Below are 15,024 nucleotides of genomic sequence, written 5' to 3'. Positions count from 1 at the left end.
TGTGAGTTCTGTTCCATTTTTATAATTTCCTTTTTCCTAAAGTTACATGATGCTGTCTCCAAAGTTTAGAATGTTCCCTGTCAGCTTCTGTAATGCATTTGTTACAGTCCTGATAAGTGTGCATTTACCTTAGCTGTAAAGAACAATACCTTTTCTTAAGGGAAGTTAATTTTGGTAAGAAAAACAAATTGGCTGCATGGTACTCTTGCTTTGTATTTTCCAAGCTTATTCCTTTCATGTATACTTTTCCAAGTGTGGATGAAGAAGATATTCTTTAAAAGGAAAAGTGCACAAATACTTAGACAGGAGGAACTTTGAATATGAGGGAAGGTAAAAATCTCAGTAGGTAGGAGACCTACAGAATGAAAGGATAACTATGGGGAAAAGGAGCAAGCGGTCATCTTTCTGTATGTCGCCTTCTAACTCCTGAGGCAGAAGGATCTACCTGCCTTTGTCAACACAGTAGGATTGATAATGCAAAGGACAAATATTCTTTTCTGCCGTTATGTCTTTATAGGTCTCTTCCAGCTGTGCTTAAGCGGCACAAACTCCCACAGAGTTTTCTTTTGTTAGGATGAAATAATCAGTCCCTGACAGGGTAGAATCAAGAGACAGGGCAGGTAAGGTAGCATTTACCTCACACCTCCCCAAAATATATACAGATCTTCTTCAAGGCAAAGAAGTAACAGTACATTTCCTAAATCAGTAGCAGCTTACTACTGGCTTATAAAAAGGTAGTCAAAGTGTTAGTAAATGGTCCCTGATGCAAATCTGATGAAAGTAACTCCATTCAAAAGATGCCTAATCTCTTGCAACAACGGTGTAGACAAACTAAAGCGAATCACAGGAAATGCATATAGAGCTGTGAAGTTGGTGATTATTTAGAAGGGGGAAAACCCCAAATATATGCATGTGTCCGACTATTTCTGAACACAGTGCAGTCTGCCAAGAAAGAAAATAATAAAAAGATATATGACCTTGATTGCAGAGCAAGAGAAATTAGAAACTTGCAATGAAAATAGAATAATATTGAATTAGAATACAAGGTTAATAGTGATAAGAGTTATAAAAAGATGTGATAAGACAAAAAAGCCATTGACTAAACCAATCATTTTCCATCCATGTAGAGCTTTTCTGAATGTAGTAGGGTTGCATATCTACATATGGAGGCTGAACATAATCAGATATCCTTCAGAATTGGTGGTGAAGTGGAAGAAAGAAAAGAAGTGAAACCCCCGTACAGTTATGTAACAACACATCATGATCTCACATCTGTCCAATGGTATACTAAGGAAATACATTTGCACTTACTCAGATGACCTTTTGAAGAGGACCAAAATTTTGAATTAACTTGAAGCTACTCTGAATTGTCTTCTCATTTGTCTGACAGAAACTACCTGACAAAGTGGTCAGGCCTCAAATGAAGAGTCATTTGATCATCAATTTTTGAAAACAATTCATTGCTAGTGCAACAATACTTCATGCTAGTGAAAAAAACTTCGTACTAACTGTACCGTGGGACAACAGAACTAAGACAACTGTCTTCTAAAATTGTTTGCCATTTGTAGTAGACCATGGCCTTTGCATGAGCTCAGGTGAAGAAATATATTTTTACTCTTTCTGTTTAGCCTCAATAGCCTTTTATTTAGATTAGACTTTTTTTTTTTTTCCTGAAAACTTTTGGTTTTCTTCCTAATTTGATCCCTACTGTAAACAACCCCAAAAGTTTGTAGTGTCAAAGAAACGTGTACAGTATATCCATACCAACATTTTCAAATATGGTAAATCATGGAAAACTGCTAACTCAAGAGGCAAAAGTTTGGCACTATATATCTGCAGGTTTTAATTTTGAAATTCTGAAACCTGATAAGCAGATAACAAGAGTTAAACGTAATGCCTGTCAGAATCCAGATGAGCTTGGAAACTGCACATGAAAATAATGGCACTATTGCACTGAAAATGCTGCTTGTTGTGTCTCCGAGATTTAAAGTTCTTATATTACTTTGTCAAAACCTTGATTTGATTAAGACTTGGATTACCTGCAACCCTGGTTCCTTGCCTTCTTTATGTGAGCTTCCAAAAGGCTTATTAGCTGAACCTCATACTACAGGTGAAATTTATTCAGAATCCTCATTTTAGTCTCTTGTAAAGAACAATATGTTGTATTTTGGTTGGGATTTATTAAGACTAACATGACAGTGAGGCTTCTGCTGACCCTTTGTGCAGACCTGAACCTCACCCTACTGACAGACACAATAAGGCGTTGGTTTCTGGAACATATTTGTCGCTCTGGTCTATGAGGACTGCCAAGGTGCTGAACCTTCAAGTGATCTGTTCCCAGGCCTTCCCTCACAACAGTTTGGGAAGGATGTGCAATAGAAGAAAAGGACTTCATGGCACTATTTTTTTCTTTTATGGATGTTAATATGACTGAAGACATTTTTGTGAGGTAGTTACATTTTAAGGTGCATTAGGTGCTCTGTTGCCTCTTTTTACACATCCACTGTTCATTTTAATATTTTCTAAGAGCATCTATAGTATGTGATAGGTGTTAATGTCACTTATAAAATTAAATTAACTAGGATATTCTGAAATTGTCTTTAAAGGTCAAATTATAATCTTACCCACAGTAGTACTTTTACTTAGGAGTAGGTCTAGGTAAATCGGTAACACTATAGGAGAAATAAGGTTAGATACATAAAAAACTTTGGTGCAGCATACCCTCCAAAATGTACTTAACAGTGCCTAAATTCACAGGTTTAGATTTTCAGAATTCTTGTTTGTTTCCTAACAAAACTGGAGACATTAAACATTTTTACTCCTAAACTGTCTATCTAAAATTTTCTGCCAGTATGATTTCACAGCAACATTAGAGATCTGCTTCTGAGTGGTCAGATGTTTTGATAATATGGAATATACAGGTGTCTGCTTCTTTCCTGAATTTTCCCAGCTATATAAACTACATGTGTCTCCTCTTACATCACAGAACTGGATCCTAAAGATATTCCTAAAGGAACAGAGGCAAGTGTTCCTCTCATCTCATGAGTCCTCTAAACTATAGCTCACTCAGTCTTTCCCATCAACTGTTGTGTTTGACATAAGCCTTTAAACTTGCTCAAAGCCAGGACTGTAATCTCAGTACTGTTATCCAGAGGTAATTACCATAATATATGGTGCCATATTTCACTTAGTGTTTGTGTAATTCCTTTTTAGGCAAAGTAGGAAGGTACTAGTAGAAGGACTGAGAAAGACCCACAACAAAACATCTAAGAGTTCAGACCACCCAGCTGAAAGATGTATGCAGATGAGGAGGGATCAGAAAGGAACTTTGGAACTCATTGCTTCTTTACTCCAAGCAGTTGCTATAACCATTGAACTACTGGGTGTTGTGGGGCTGCTGTAGGAATGGAGTGATCCACTTCCAAACCACATTGTGACTGGAAGTTACAAGTATGGAGTTGGGTAGCTCCAAGCAATCTGCTAGTAGTTGTTTACTTTTGGTCACAGTTGTAATGGTGATTCTGCATACTGATTTCTGTTGCTGTCTTTCTCCAGTGCTTAATTCCTCCCTAGAACTGTGTTGGAAGAGATCTGGTTTATGGAAGGGAAACCTCTAGGCAGCAGTGACCCTTAAAGTTTGGCTGATTTTGCAGAGAAGTTCTTGGAACAGCACAGATAACATGAGTAAAGTAATGTCCAAACTAGGTATGATTGGATTAGCACACCTACTGGAAGCCATAAAGATGCAATGTCAACTGTAATATGCTCTAGTAAAAAGCAAGATACGTAAGGCTTAGGCAGAAAAGAGGGAAGTGTACCAAGCTAAGAGGGTTACCTTGAGTTTAGTTCAGGAGTTCAGCTGTCCGATTATCTTCTGAAAGTGAGTCTGAGGTTTTTAGGTCACCCGCTGCTTTTGGAAATAATACTGGGAGTACCTCTCTTTCCCTTTAGTGTACACCTCAGCACATCACAAATTTGATTTAAATAGCCTCCAATACATCTCCTAACATACTCAATGGTGAATTTCATTGCACTGCCTTGTGCATCATGCACACATGGTGGCACAGAGCCTCTGCCTAGGCAGTGCATCCCAAGGCTGGTACAAGGAACCCACAGGCATATAGTGTGGATGATCACAGCTGGGGAAATCCTAGCAGCCTTCTTTGTTCCTTTCTAGTACAGATTGTGAAAATGAGCTGGAAGGCTTTCCAGTAAAATAGTATCAACAGGCTTTTAATCATGCATTGCCGCTGAGCTATGACTGAACTTATCAGGATACTACTCCTCAGTGTTGTGTGGCTTCCACTCTTAGTTGTTTGTTTCAGTAGATTTTTTAAGTCTAAAGAGAGAGAAAGGCAAGTACTTGCTTGTGAGGACACCATGCATTAAGGTAGTCATTTTTTTAATTTTTAATGACTGTTATGACTATCCTTCAGCTGCCAGGTGCATCATTTAGCTCTTTGTTCTTGATGTCATTCATTAACTGTTAGCATTTGTCATTTGCTATGCACACAATCCTGTTGCAGACGTTAGTGCTTCTGTTAATGCCCAGCTTTGATACTTGAAAAGGATGGCTTGTTCCCTGCCTTCATGTGACTTTGCATGATCAGAGAGGCAAACCCTCGGGGCACCAAGAGCATACACATTTCTGCTTCAGCACCCATATTTCAGACTGTAGGTGTAACTGAATAAAACTTCTGCTACAAATATTTTCAAGATTGGGAAGAGTCTAGACAAAGATCCCTTCTTAAGCCTCCTTTTGCAAATGTTCAGAGCCAATCCATTTTCTCTCAATGCATTGAAGCTTTAAGTAATTTTTGTGTGAGCCTGGTTGGCCTTAATTTTCCTATTCAAAGTCTTATATTGAGGTGAATGGGAAGGGAAGTATTTTACAGAGCACTTGCAGCTCTGTTTAGGTATGATGTTAAACAAGTTGACTGTGAAAACCAGAAGTGTGTATAGCTACTAGGGTTTGCAGCTACAATTATCTTGTCCTTTCCATATCAAATTACTTGTCTGATCTACGTGCTTGATGTGACAGCAGTATTTGGCCCTCACAAGTAAATTTAAGACATAAGCAAGTTGTTTTCCACAGTCTTACCCACATTTCTCAAAAAAGAGAGAAATACAGCTGACCCCCCATACATCTATAGCACCGCTAGCATGTGGAAGGCATGTATTCTGTGTGCTCATTCTTGTCCTAGAGCCCTTTCTGCAGTAGAATAGGGGATGTGATCTACTTTTGTTTGGTCTGTACCTCAAAGTAAAGAGGACAACAGAAGAGCTAAAAGTAATACCAGTTCATTCATGAAAAAAAACCCAACAAAACAACAAAACAAAACAAAGCAAAACAAAACAAAACAAAACCCAAACCATACGCACATGCATAAAACAATCCAAAGGAAAAGCAAAAGCCATATAGTGTTCCTGACTCTAGCATCACTTCCAACGTACAAAAGCTGGGAATGGCAATGATGTCTGTAAAGCTTCCTGAGACCTGTGGGTGAAAGATGCTAACGTATGCTGACTACTTTTTTTTTTTTTTCTATTGTAAAACGCGGAGAAGAACAGTGTGCCAAGAAAACTTTGGCAAACCGTTCCCTGCTGTGTTCCCTGTCTCTGCTTATCCCTGCTCTATAATTAGTTTCTAAGTCTGAACTTTCTGGATATACTTTGCTGCTCACTGTTGTGTATCATATTCATTGTATATCAAGCCCAGAGGAGCCCTCATCCCTACTAGGTGTTCTAGTGAGCCAAATGACATGGAGAAGAACAAGCCACCTTCTGGAGAAAAGGTTATGGGAAGAAAGAAACCAAAACGTTAATACACAGCAGCTTCTGGTTTGTGTTTAATCTTAAATTTCTGAGACACTTCATCTAGCCACTTTCGTCTGCCCTGCTATCAGCCACTGACATTATAAACCCTTCTGCTGTCACCATATTGGCCTGTACAGCACTCTTTTGTCATTTACTGGAAAGATTTTATGGAAAGAGAAAACAGGACTGTTTAGTAAGGAAATGGTTCAGGGCAGTCTAAATAAACAAGGAGAACGACAACTGCTACCTACTGTCCAACGCAAACTATTATGTTTGCATTTGCTGTTTGCCTTTCAGTTGCAGTTTATTTCCCTGCATGAATTGTGGATGGTTTAAATGGAGGGAAAAAGTTTTGATCAGCACATGAATGAGAGCAGAGGGAAACTGTTTGCATTTTGTAGATCCATATCTGTGTAGCAATATACAGAGTATTTGCTGATTTTCAGAAACTTCACTGCAGATTTTACCAATTGCAAAATAGGAAAAGTTTTCCAGAAAATTTCTGAGTATATTAGTACTTTTAATGAAGTTTAATCTTAACCACATGGATTTGCTTTGTTTGGTTTTTTTAAAGGTGTTGATCAGAAAGCTACTGTAACAGTTAACTTTTTTTGGCATGTTCTACTCAGGCCTAAAACTGACCGGCTTCTGGTTGCATTTCCCAAAGCTAGTACTGAAGCTAGAACCAAACTATTAAGTTATCTGACTGGTATGTTCAGAGTATGATATGATCAACAGCAGGGATGTGAAGTAGGAAATCAACTAATAATTCATTTCTTGAAAGAAATGAGTAATTCAGTAAAATAAAGAATTGCAATCACCCTCAATAGTGTAAAAGGGTGGCCAGTGTCAACACAATGAGTGTGATTCTATCCTTTCCCTCTGCTGCCTTATGTCCCCAGAAGGGTTTCTTGTCATTTCAGCAATGGCTGACAGGAGTCAGTTGAGTGCTGACACATATTGTAGCACCTGTAAGCATTTTTGAAATAATTGACATAGTCCTGCAGGGTTTTGACAAGTTTGTCAACCTAATGAATGGGCAACTGAGCTTTAAAACCTACACTAAAGGTCATGTAAGTTGTTCAATGGAGGATGAAAAATTCTAGTAAGCAAATAATTGTTTCTGACTTACTCTGCTTGCCTGAGAAACAGCAAGGGTGGGGGGCACTTTACAACCTCTCACCTCCAATATTCCTTATGACACTTAATGGGAAGGGGAGGGAGGAAACTGAAGAATGTTTTTTCTGGTTTATTTTTATAAGCAAAATTTGAGAAACCTTCATGTATGGAAACATATTTAACAGGGAATGAACCTGATTAGTTTAGTGCAACTGTAGTTGTCTTCTTATAAAAACAGAGTAGATCTTGTTTATGAAAGAAAATGACTCACCACAGCAATAAAGCATCTGTAGTTTGCTATAGCCACATATATAACCTTGAGGTTATAAAACAGTAAAAATATTTGTTTAAAAAATTCATCTACCTTTAACCAAAATAGTTTTACTTTGCAGGCTATGTGTAGATCAAGCCAAATGGCTTGCTCTGACAATTAGGGTTTAGCAAGTAGACAAGGTATCCACAAATCAGTTGAGCTTTTGTAGCTGTATAAACTAAAATTCATCTCAGTTGAAAAGACTGAAAACCTACCCATGGAGAATTGCCACTGCTCAGCTGACAGGCATAACCTCTTTGATTGCTGCGGTTCAGTCATGATTCACATCATAGTGGAGCAGTAGGACCTACCAGAATGCTCAGGGGTTTTATGTAAAAGTTCTGTTTTCCTTGGCCATGAGTAGATCTTATAATGTTTGAAATAAACGTAATTTTGCCTTACAGAAGAACTCCATGACTGCACCTTTAACAGCGCTTTCCAAAGATCACAGATATACTGGCCAGGGGCAACATATATTAATGCTACTGTAGGGAAATACTAGCCTTTCTTCAACTGCAGCTCCACACTCTTATTTAAGGGGTGCAAAGCACAAAGAACTGCATTTAACTGGTATTTCTTCTCCCTGACAAGACAAGTCTACTGGCTGACCTCACTGAGACTGGGATATTGACTGTGGTGGGGTTTTGTACTCAAATGGTGAAATAAACATCCAATCAATAATATGTTTTCAGAGCAAACCGCAGTGTTACACTAATTTTAGCAAAGTCATCAGATCAGTAGTAATAACAACCTGACTAATTTTTACAGGATTAGAATCACTTAATTGCAGTTAATAATAATTTGTCAAGCATATATTATTATGGACTATACCAAAAAAGGTTTAGCAATGGAGAGGGGAGAGGGAGTAGAAGAGGACAACCAAAACCTAGTATTTTGTGACTGGATTTCTGAGTTTACTTAACTGCTTTTCCAGCTGCGTAAAACTGATGTATTTTCCTTTCAGGGAAAGGTAATATTTGTGATGCAGAAGGCAATTTTCAAGCTGTCTGTGAGGAACTCTGGCCTCCCATTAAGATATCTAAGCAAAACATCTTGTTTTGTATATACTGCCCTGTACTGCTCTTCTCTCTGTCTCCATGGTCATCTGGGGGTCATTGCACTGGTGGTTTACTTGACCGCATTCCTGCAGCCTGGATTCTGCTTTAAACTAAGACAGATGTTAATGAGCTGTTATTGACTCTTCACCAGCAGGAGATAGAAAGAGAATTTTGTTCTCTTTTTCCGAGTAGAATGAGCAAGTAAGACATTCTGGGAGATTCAGTTGCTGAAGGAAAAGAGAAGGACCGATATATATGTAGTATACTATTATGTAAAATGCTAATATTTACAGAAGAAAATCAGCTAGTCTTGATGATATTTCCAATTAGACAAGTACTTAAATTGATGCATTATGAGTTTTTCTGTGCATTTGGAAATTCAAACCTGTATCTACTTTCCCCAGAAAGATTTTTTTTTTTTTCTAATGTGTCAAGCCAGAACCGTTGATCCATGCAAGGCTGAACTCACTGGTATCTAAAAGCAAGATGAGATCAGATTTTTTGGGGCCTTAGCTTGTTTCTCTATTTGTAAAAATAAGGAAAAAACCCCACAAAAATCCACAACTTTTATTTTATTTGTTGATGTGTTTAAGTATGAAGCTTTTAAATATCAGTTCTCCCAGGTATTATGAAATTTTTCTCTTGCTTTTTTTAGTTTGAGGTGGAAATATGCATGCATCTTCATATCCAATATTGATTTTATTGCTCTTTGAGGGCTTTGGAATTTCAGAGGCACAGACCAGACCTTCTGAAGTGCCATAACTCTAGTAATTCATGCACTTTAATAGCTGTAAACTAGAAACTACTTTTGCTGTTCTCTTTCCCTTTCACTTTTACGTTTTTAATCGCATTTTCCACTCATGCCACTCCAGGCGATATGACTCCTTTCATCTGTTAGATTTGAAAAAAATATTTGCTTTTTTATTGTTATGCAGATCATTGATATCATTCTGCCATATCTCCACTGATAATTCAGAAGACATTAAGGGACTGAATGTAAAGATAAACTAACATTTACTTTACATCAGCTCCCCATGAAGACAATCAATTGGGCAGCGAATGAGAAATTGTTTGTTAGTCTGCAGCAGTCTTAGAAGTAAATATACTGATTCTGTTAAAATGTTATAAATGTTGTATGTATAACTTCCTAATGCAAAAACCTTTAAATAATTTACAATCACAATGTTATTTTTCCTTTCCACCCATTGTCAATGTTCAGGTGGTCTGGAACATTAGGATATTAGCAAATTTCACCTGAATATCATTGAACCTGAACTTGCCACCTTTAAAACTGAATGCTGTGAAAACAAAATAAAAATTGTGAACACTTTCAGGTTTTTTTCCAAATACTACACTGCAGACATCTACAAAATCTCTAGCTGGAACTAGAATATTATGTATTCAGTCTACTGTTTGAAAAGTGTATTGGGAGTATGAATGCTTGGGATAAAAACACAGATTAAATAGCTGCATATTTAGTAAGCACCTTCCACCTTATAGGCTGAATGAGGGAGGGGGTTTCTTGGAAAACACGCTATGTTACCATGTAATTAAAGATATTTTCAGGGAAGAACATAATGAAGGTTGAAAAGGTGAGTTTAATTGTGCCATTTTCTAGTGCTTGTGTATTTGACTTTGCAATTCTAGTATAGTTTTCTTTGTATGAAACACAAGAGTTCTCATGGCAACTACTTTCTCGAGTATCTGTTTGAAAACTAAACAAAATTATTAATTCTCTCCATATAGGTATGATTTTAGCTATGCCTTTTCTGTCTTTCCAATGGAGATATTAAGTTTGGAGACCCAAACTGCTATCAGGATTCAAAGTGCAGCTGGAGTAACTGAGGCTACAGAAGAAATATGACCTGAGTTACCTTGTTAGAGGTTCCTGCATAGCTTCTGTCCTCTAAAACCTGGGTTTGGCAACAGAAATGAATTGGAAATTCACATTTAGGTTATGGCCAGTAATTTCCAAAACTTAAGTAATTTGTGTGGGTATGCAATGTGCATGAGTGTGGAAGACACACATGGAACAGAGATACTGATATGCTCTCTAAAACAAGCAAACAAATAATTAAAATAAAAGCCACTTAAAAATTCTCCATGGAAAGATGCTAAATGACTTCTAAAATAACATTTCTTGTACAACCTCCATATTAAAAGTTACCTACACTGTTCAGTAAAGTTTATGGTACCAGGTATTGAAAGGAAGGTGTAGGAAACCTCATAGTAGACAGTTACATGATTATTTTGCCACAAGAGAATGTTTCTTTTTTATGGTTAATAGCTGGCTCAGGTCCAGAAACATGGAGGAACTGCATTCTGTATTGTTTTTATGCTAATGTAGCTGTCAGTGATCTTGACAACCCCATTACTGCAGGTAATGAAGGTCTGGGGAATCTCAGACATTAGAAAAAACATGGAACATGAGCATAGTGTGGGGACATTTGAGGGAATTTTTTGGGAGGCCAGCTTAGAGCTAATAACTTTTTTCAGAACAAACTGATTCTTTCAAAACTTCTCTCATGTTCATTTACTTGGGCTGAGTGGTTCTGTCCAATGAGCTTTCTCTGGACTCAGGGAATGTGGGAATATGAGATGTAGATAGCGTAGTAGCCAGTTCAAGACTTTGATTTGCTTTATGAGCCCAGCTGTTGTTCTAGCCACAGCTGAAGATGAGCAGAGCTGGTTGCTTTCTGTGGATCCCACCTCCTCTGCCCTGGGACAGAGCAGGCTGGTGCTGATGCATCCAGATGAGCTCTGAATGCCCTTTTGCACATACAACATCCTGCTTCAGCTAGTACTCCCAGGTATTATTAATGGAGATGGCCACTGTAATTGTCTGGGAACCTGCGGCACATCTGAACACAGGCTGTGTATGCCATCCACAGTTAACTGACACTTGTGTCCAGTTTTCTAACTTGTACCTGAACGGCCATAAATTCCCTCTATGGGTGAGCAGAAATGTAACCGGAAAGCAATTAGATCCCCTGCCATTGCAAACTATGTCAAAAAGCACCACCCTACTCTGCAAGTGTGTCCAGTGAATTTCATGTACATCTTTTCCTGGACTGGTAGTATTTGAACCCACATGGAAAGGAAAACAAGCATATATAGGGAAATCACTAACTGGACCAGCAGCTGTACAGATCCAAGCCCAGCTCGAGGGACTGGCTGTCTTTTTGCTGTTCATTGATCCACTTTCTCTTCCCCTTCTCCTCCTCACAGACAGGACCCAGCCTAGGCTAACTTTTATCTGTGCAAATATACCACAACACTAAGAAACTAAGTGATCCACTAACTTCTGTGGCAGCAAGCCTTATTTTCTTACCCTTTAACCTAGCTATGCTCTTCCCTGTCCAGTCTCTTTCCCATGGTGGGAGGAGCCTATCTTTATTCCCAGTTATCCTTAGAAAAATAAAATCCAATATCGTCTATGTGCCTGAGACATCCTGAGCTCATTTGACTTGGTGTAGCTACCACAAGATCTCCATAAGCTCCCCAACATGTCGCAAAGGGCAGAATGCAACACAAGGCAAATACGCATCCTCTCAAAACCTGCTGTCACAAGGAGGGAGTTGTTTCTTCAGTCAAAATCTAGGAAGTAATGTACTACCTTGGCCTCTCATTTCTGCTTATGCGTCTTTGAAAGCTTCTCCTCTATGCTTTTTTTTTGCCATGCAAATACCTTCCTCTATAGTCATGAAAACGAAAGGAAAAGCTGTGTTTAAAACAAACAAACAATTAATATTAATCAAATATTTATGAGCATGCATGATGAATATTTATGACAAAATCAGTGTCAGCTGAAGATGTAAGATAAGAATCAGTTGTAAAACTTTTGTGTGAAAAAAAAGTGCACAGTTAGTGTTAATTATTTGTCTACTATTATTAAGTACCATTATAGCTGAGGGAACCTTTCAAATTATTTATGCACTTGCAGATAGGCTGACTGAAATGATTTGTAAGTTTAGTAAACTGTTTTAGCCAAGAATGAACTGAAATTTTATTACAAAATTTTCAGAAATAAATGTGGTTTGTTTGTGGTTTGTTTTTTTTTTAATGTTCAAATAATTTCTTTACATCAAATGTGCCAAAGTGTAATTTAAAAGAAAATAAAAAAAGTCTTAGGTTCTTATTAGAGACACACCAAAACTAATTTCTGGTTGATACAGAATGCATATTCCCAATATTTTTTTTGTTTACAAAAAATTATTACTGGAGCTGAACAAAGCTCACCAAATTAGAATGTTTTCTATAAAGCTTTCCTGGTGGTATAGGATGACTGTAGTATTTCTGTGGGAAAAAAGGAATTTCTTTTTCTTTTATGTCTCTTTGCACTTCAAGATCATTCAAGAGCTCTTGAATACAGCAGATTGACTTTTCATGACAGTAGGCTAGCCTAGTTAAATCCAGACTTGAATTCAAGAGCATGTTTTTAATAGTGAAGGTAATTAACTTTGGAACAATTTACCTGAGCATGAAACAGATTCTTCCTATCTTGAACGATACTAAATGAGATGGGATGTCTTTCTAAAAATAAGCTTATGGTTACCCAGAAGTTATGGGTGGAATACAAAATATTTTTTACCCATGATATGTGAGAGGTCAGGCTATATGAATGTGTGTGGTTTCTTATTCCGCCCCCCCCCCCCCCCCCCCCCCCCCCCCATAAAAATCTAGGAATCTATGAATAGGAACAATTTAATCTTTGATCTAAATTCTCCTATTCTGATTTTTTCCCTGGCTGTATAGTAAAGCTGTCAATCAAGGACAGCTTATTTTATAATTCATCTCTATCAAACTGACATACAATTAGCTTGGGAAGATGATCCCCACACACATTGGTATCAGTGTTTGTTCACAAGTTTAAGTGCTCAGTTCTGGAACATTTTCTGAGGTGGATATTGCCATGTGCCAAGTAACTTCAGTGTAGTTGATGGTGCTGTTTATGAACCCAAAGCAGAAATCCTTGAAATGTATAGAAAGACAACTGTTGAATTTATGGAGTTTCAAGTCATACCACAAATGCATTATGATCAGAATTTAGAAACCTGGACTCAGGTAGGTTACTCCAGCCCCTCTGATCTCCTCTGGTAATGTGTTGGTGCACACCAGCACTGTTGGGGAGGTCAATGCTGCACATGCAGCCTGAACCTGGCAGCGGACAAAACATGTTGGACTCCTGAGACCTGCTGCCCTTGTGGGTCACCTGGGCCAGCAGGAATCTGCCTTGGCCCTGGGACATGCCGCAGTATTCAGGAGGGACATGAGCTGTCTAGTCTGCCCAGCTCTTTCCCTGGGATAGATGTTGGAGGATAGAGGCAGGGGCATATGCTGGGCCAGGTGTGGAGTCCAGGCACGGTCACAGTGAAGAGAGCTGGGTGCTCTGCATGGAAATCCTTGTTTGTTTGTGTGCTGCTAGGAGTGAAGAGTGGAACATTGTCTCCAGCATAGCCTTGAGGAGGTGCTTGAAATGCCAATGGACTTCTGTTTCCTCTGAGTTCCCATGGACCTCACAGTGGGGGTGATTTGCTAGCTGCTTTGAGCTGTTAATGAATGAGGAAAGACAGCAGAATCGAGTCTGCACCCACCTCCCACCCTTCCACATCCCTCCTTGCTCTGCTGTTTGCCAGAGGCTGCCCAGGCTTACCTTGGTGACCTGGGGAGCTTCTCAGCCACGTAATAGTGTGGCTTGCCTGGAAAATCAGCTACTTGTAACCATAAATACACTACTTGAATAAGCAGTGCAACAATAGTTAATGGGTTTGGAGCTGAGTAGTATTAACAACTGATTAATTTTGTTAGTTTCTTCTATATTGGCTTTCTTTTCCCCCTTTACTAATTGCTGAGGAGCTACCATTCATCAGCTGTCTCATAGCCTACACAGTTTACCACTTAATTGGGAAGCTGATTCACTCATATGGTCCATACTGAGATGAAGAAAAGTATCTTGGTAAATGTATACTCATTATATAGTGTATGAACACTACTTGTATATGTCAAAACCAGCTCTTTCGTGTCCTCAGAAAATGGTCTCAAACACTAATAAAAAGTTACCTTTCAACATCAGTTCAAAGAAGTTGTTGGTGCCTGCATAAAAATAACTTCCGTTGCAGAGTGATTGAATTTTAATAATCTCTTAGATTTTAGGACTTCAGTTCCAGTTTATTCTTGTCTTATTTTCTTTCTCCCTCCCTCTTTCTGCACTTTCTCCCTTAATCTCTTCTCTCAGTAGGAGAAAACCTGCCTCTAGGGTACAAGTAGGAGGAGCAGAGAGCCTGAAAGATCAAGCTAAATTAGGAAGTCTTGAAACATAAAAGGTCACAACCCCACATTTTTCTGAGGGCAAATTTCCTGCTATTGACTCTGTAACACTAAGGAGGATTCAAACTGATTTAATTTTCAACCCCCCATTCCCACTCCCCCCCTACATTTTTCTTCTTGTCTCTAGACAACAGATGCCAATGTCTTTTTAAATTGTTGTTGATTAACTGTGAACACTGTACTGTTAAATCTCCCAGTCATATTTTTCAAAACCTTCAGAAATATAAGAGTGCACACCACAGAAATTAACATGACCTTATTGCAGGTTTTTTGAAGTGAGAAACTTATTTTTTCCCTTTCCCTTCCCACCTCATTTCAAATACATTTAAACTCCTCCTAAAATTCATGCATCCATTTATTAGAGTAGCGTAAGTAAAGATTTATCAAATG

The sequence above is a fragment of the Falco peregrinus genome, chromosome 3 (assembly GCF_023634155.1).
Source record: "Falco peregrinus isolate bFalPer1 chromosome 3, bFalPer1.pri, whole genome shotgun sequence".
Classification (NCBI taxonomy): Eukaryota; Metazoa; Chordata; class Aves; order Falconiformes; family Falconidae; genus Falco; species Falco peregrinus.
This window is presented reverse-complemented; position numbering follows the sequence as displayed.